Consider the following 6,376-nt stretch of genomic DNA (forward strand, 5'->3'; position numbering starts at 1 on the left):
TTAGCTTTCTTGTGGAATACTTTGAGTTATATTGCACCCTTTTAGTTTCTATGACTATATACTTGATAAATAGACCACATACATCCTCTGATCATATACCATGTCCTTCATGTCGCTCATTCTTCAGAGCGTCAGCTGAGGCTGCAGATCCAGCTACAGTCTGACCTGATACCCACACTCATTAGGTTTCTCCTTATGTAACCATGAAAGAAAATCTAATGCAAGCTAAGAACAGTTAAGTGCAGCATGATCTGTTTATTTGTTTAGATTTCCCCATTTAGATTCTTAAAGTCATCCAGTGTTACAGGCTGAGGGATCACTAAAATACCCACAAGAATAATAAAGTGATTGTCGGTCCACATGACTCGGTTTGGAAAGAGGCAGTGTAAACTTGGATCCTATATCACAAATTTAGGATGTCTAAATTTACTATTACCAAATGATCAGGATAATTTAACCCCCTCAGACTCTAAAGCAAGTCTTCTGAAGTAAAAATAGCTCCTCTGGGTTTCACTCAATGTATTTTTACAGCTAATTTAATAATCCTGCCTTGTGAGACGGGCCTACGGCATGATTTAGATCAAAGAAAACAAACTACAGGCGTGAGTGTGTCCTTATTCTGCTGTCAGCTGATCTGGAATGTTGAGCTTACTGAGGTTTACCATGATAATTACCAGATGTGTTCCTGAAATGGCTAATTTGTCTCACAAAGTCTTATACAAGGCTACTGGATTAAAGCTCCTCTCGCTCTGACCTCTGCTGAGCATCCACCTTGTAGTTTTTATGTGGAACAGCTAATTGTGTCAGACAGGACTGATGAAATCTCGCAGTCTTCTTAGTTTTCTCATTACTGAACAGAAGCGAGTATTCAGGCCGAGCCCAGCCAGTGTCAGCTGTCAGCGGCTCTGTCTCCACGCTGTCGGCCCGGCCCTCCTCCTCCAGACTCCTTGGCTGTGTGTGCTATGATGTCATGCTGCAGCGGGGGTGTGTTTATGGGTGTGTTTGGGGGTGTGTTGGGGGTGTTGGTGGTGGAAGGCGTGGGGGCAGGATAACAATGATGGCTGAACCCTTGACCTGCTGGTCGTGACCTTCTTGCACAGAGTCACCACCAGGGTGAAACCTCTTTGCGATAGAGGGGGCCGAGCCTCACGTGGCGACTAGCCCGCTGTTAGTATTAGCATGGGCTAACTCGAGGCCAGCGGATCAGGGGAAGACCCTGAGCTAACATCACTTCTGAGCACTCACATACCTGCTTACAAACCCAACTCAACTGCATTTCCGCTCACACAAAACAAACTAAATAGAACACAAAAACACAGGTAACCTGAGGCACATTCACACACTTCAACTCACACACTCATTCAAACATAAAAACAAAAATGCATGCACGCACACACAATCCCATCCAGGTAGGGTTACCTCCAACATAAACATATACACCCAAAGAAAGCAACACACCCTCTTGGGGACACATTCCTGTATCCTGAGCCCTGGCGCTGATAAGCGTCTTGTGTGACCGGGACACATGGGCTGAGTTTGGGCTAATTCAGCACCTGGGAACCCCTCCGCTCTTTTCCTCCACCCCTGTCTAACTCCCTCTTTGGGAACAAACCCAGCCTTGTGCAACTCTCAACAATGTCAGTGACACTCTACACTGCCCCATTGCCACTAATTGTTAGCTCACAATGCTTCCTGGTATTTTGTTCAACAATGCCCACTCTGAATAGAGAGTCTAACCTACTTGTATTGTCGCTAATTGGTTTCTTGAGAGGAGTAGAAAATGGGGAGAGAAAGGGAGAGAGGAGATGTTAGTAATGGACAGCAGTTTCATTGCCGTCGCCAGTAAATAGAGTTCACAAAGGGCTTTGTGGGGTCGAGGGCCGAGGGTTAGAGGTGGAAAAGAAGAGGTGCACCTGCACTCTCCACAGGCTGACAATGAGCTTATTCAGCTGCTCTGCCCAGCACAACGATGGAGAAAGGAGGCAGTGACTGTCCCACAGCCCCGACCAGAGACACGAACAGACACACAGACTCACACACACACACACACACACACACACACACACACACACACACACACACACACACACACACACACACACACACACACACACACTATATATATATATGGTTAAACAGAGCGAGGCAGAAATAAAAGTGAGACAGAGGGAGGGAAGGAGTGACCAAGACTGTATCTTTACATCTTAAAGAGAAGTGGCTATTAATGTATTGTTCTCTGCAATAAATGTTTAGATTCCTTTGTAAAAGGAGGAAATGGAGAGAATTCTTTTTTTTAAATGGGAAGAAGAGATGAAGAAAAAGGGGAAGAAGACTGATACAAAGGATAAGAAAATAAAGAAAAATGAAAAGAGAAATGTAGAAGAGTGGAAGATAAAGGCAAGAATGGTAAAGGCTTCTCTCTTTCCATTCTTGCCTTGCCTAGTGGACAAAAATGTGAATGAGAGAAAGGTGGAAGTAAGGGGGAGGAAGGGGGAGAGATAGAAGAGAAGAGATAACTGTAAGAAAAGGGGAACAGAGAATAAGAGAGATAGATAGAAATCAGAAAAAGGAAGTAAAGGAAAGCTGAGAAAGAAGAGAAGATAGGAGAAGTGTAGGGAAAATGGAAAGTAGAAGAGAAAAGTTGGGGAAAGGAAGAAACAAAGAAGAGAAAATGGAAAGATGAGAATACTGGAAGAAAAGGGGAAAAAGACGAGTGGAGGGGATTGAAAATGGGAAAAATTAAAAAGGAAGAAAGGGGGAAGAAAGAAGACAAGAGTAGAGAAGACAAGTCAAGAGAAAAGTGGAAGAAAAAGTCAAAGAAAAGGGGAAGAAATAAAGTAGACTATAGTGGGTGAAAATGGGAAGAGGGTTGGAGTGGAAGAAAGAGAGAAGGGGAAGAATGGAAGAGAAGAATAGAAAAGCGTAAAAGAGCATAGACGAGTCCTGCCATGAGGGGGGAGGGAACACAGATTTGACCCACTTACACACAGGTATGTGTTGGAGTGTGAGAAAATGAGTAATAGGTGAACTTTGGTCATGTGTCAGGACTTAATCCGGTACATGTCTATATGTACATACTGAAGGAGTACACATTTATGAGAAATCATCATTTTAAGCCAAACATTGCATTGTTGTATGTGCAAATCTTCTGTGCATGGTCCATGATTCTTCTTCTTTGGGCTCGGGCAGTATATCACATCTTTCAAGTCATGAGACTTACATCCAAGTGAGTCAATAAGTCTCTTCTTTTTATTCTGTCAAGTCTGACGTCAGCAAATTTGTGACTTGAGTCAGAAAGCTTTTGCCAAAACACAAGCTGATAAACCTCGTCACACCCCTGCACAGCTCCACACCTTATAAGGACACAGAGCTCATAATGCTGAGGTTTCAATGCATTGAAGAAGGATCATTTGTTGACAGCTATTTTCTATTAATGAGCTTATTTGGTATTTTAAGTCTAATGTTTGAAACTCAGGGGACTAATAACAGGGCAATGTGTATTAATCATTCCCTGGTTCATGTTGATAATCTCTACCTCTGCCACTCATTTTCTCTCTTGTTTACTTAGTACATTTTTGGTATCTCATTTTATTCCCCGGCCTAGTTTTCAACATGTCTCGCTCTAAGGAATCTGCGCTAACTTTTAGAAATAACAGATAACTCTCCCACTGTCTTTTCCCTTAAATTTCACACAGACACACACACCTATAAACATGCATCCAGAGAACGAACACACACACACACACACACACACACACACACACACACACACACACACACACACACACACACACACACACACACACTGAAACACACACTCCTGCATTAAATCTTGCCATGAAGTCCCAAGGCCATGTTTTTGTTTCCGTTGTAAATGTAACAGGGTAAATGCAGCCGCTGCAGACAGAGGAGTCCAGGCGGCGATGACACTCCCAGAATGTAAAGCCTGCAGTATTGAATGTTTACACTCACTAGGAAAGGATATGTGTTACATTGTGTGTAATATATATATATATATATATATATATATATATATATATATATGTGTGTGTGTGTGTGTGTGTTTGTCAGTTTCTCTGTGTGCATGCATATACAGTATGTGTGATATGTCATTTGAAACACATTCAAATTAGGAAAGTTATTAAGATTTCAGCATCAATTGGGCAAGTGCATGAAAACAGATCTACATTTCTGGACGGAGGCTACAGGAGCTGACATGCACCTCCTCAAAAATATAACTATGTGTTAGGACAATGAAGATACTACATAGAGCCCATAGAAACGTTCATACATGAGCTGGGGCTTCTTGTTTTCTCCAACATGTCTCCAAATGAGGTAGAAATTGTTAATAGTGCAAAACATGCCATTTGAGGTTTTATGTTTTTGTAACACTTGACACATGTTCATTTTGTGATATAGCAAAGTTTAACATCACATGCTCTACTGTATATGACGGAGTGACTGAACAAATGTAAAGTTGATGACCCTGTACAAGACATCGCTTGATAATGTACGACATATTCATCTAGTGTTGGGATAGTACAACATTTACATTTCTTTTCATAAAGATTACGGCTTCAGTTGTTCAAAAGCTTAAAACCTCGGCTTACATATTTCTAACAAGCAACATCTTGTGGTCATGTGATTGATTATCATCTAACAGTAACAAAAGCGGAAATAATGTTATGTTGTTGGCAGATGGTCGGACCAAAAATAGTACCAATGCTATGCTTATGGTATGCAATTATGCTGGTGTGGGCATGTTGCCCACACCAGCATCAAGTGTGGGCATAAATGAAGGTGGAGATTACTGTAGATACGATTCAGGGTGTGAGGAGGATTTGAGTAATAGATCTGTGAATTTCTCTGCACAGAGATTTATAATACACTGGAAAGTTATCATGATGCTAATATTTATAATTATTATAATCAGCTGTTCAAGCTGTTAACAGCACAACAAAGACTCAACCAGGCCCGGCTTCTCTTCATCTCAACGGATTCGCCAGCTAAGCTAGCAAGCTAAACTAGCAAGCTTAACTAGCAAGCTAATCTAGCAAGCTAAGCTATCAAGCTAAGCTAGCAAGCTAAGCTAGCAAGCTAAGTAACCTCTCTCCATTCATAGACTTTCACCGGGCATAGCCTGAAGCACACAGTAACTTTATACGGCTACACAGTAAGCAGATAAATACTTTACTGTGGTAAAATTTGTAGGCTACATGTGTTGATTTGTGTTTTCTTTCAATGAGCTTTAAAATGTTATCTGTTGTAATGAGCTAACACTGACAAACACACACTTGTGATCTCTTTCACACATAAACAGAAAAATACAAACATTTTTACTTTGTTTTTCTCTAGTTAGATATTTAGTTGAATTAAAATGTTCAATTAATGCTGGATATACGTGCTGACCTGTTTAATGTTGTATAAGAGTGATTACTGCCAACCTCTACTATTACTAACACTATTACTATTACTTTACTAGCTATTGATATGGTTATATTGCTTATAGTCATTTAATTATTAATGAGAGTTCCTATCTAGCTATCATTTGATGATATAATGTAAATTAAATCATACTAATTAATATAATTATTAATGATTAGTGATTCTTATGATTGTAATTGCCTTTTGCTTAACTGCACCTATATAATTGTAGTGCCACATTATTATCATTCCCTATTAATAATTAAATTGATATTAATTATCATTAATATTTGTTAATAACCAGACTCACTCATATTAATTGCCAAAGGCAGTCTGCTTTATGTGTGTCAGAACTCTGCAACATGGACGATGTATGACGCACTTTGGTGTGGATAAACGTGAGACTTTGACAAGTGGTTCATGTGTCATTTCTTACCATCATTTTCCTACCAACGATTTCATTAATGCAATCTTCTCTAACCTTGACCAAGTAGATTTAGTTTCTTAAATGCAACCAGACATCATGGAGGTGGCCGATCAGAAAATGTTCATATGAGTTGAAAGAGTCAGATGAATATCTTCAGAAGGCATTGTGAAACTATCTATATTGTCCTTTAGACAAAATAACATCTTGGACAAAATCCTAGACTCCTAGACTGAACATAACTTAGTTCTCCACACGGCAGAGAAGCGTGAATCTGGCTTTTGACCTGGCTCTTCAAATTGTCCACCCCCCCCCCCCCAGAAGATGTTGTGAAACTGGACCGACAGAGACATACAGTAGAGGGAATAAATGCAGCAATAGTCGTCGAGGCAGGAGGGAGCAGAAAAAAAAGAAGGGGGATGGGGGAAGGGAGTGCAAAGAGCAATACAGAAGAATGGGTGAGGGGTATATTATGAGGTTGTAAGAGAGCCGGTGCTTGACATAGTGAAACAGTGAGGGATTGGAACA

This window comes from Cottoperca gobio, chromosome 4 (genome assembly GCF_900634415.1).
Source record: "Cottoperca gobio chromosome 4, fCotGob3.1, whole genome shotgun sequence".
Lineage (NCBI taxonomy): Eukaryota > Metazoa > Chordata > Actinopteri > Perciformes > Bovichtidae > Cottoperca > Cottoperca gobio.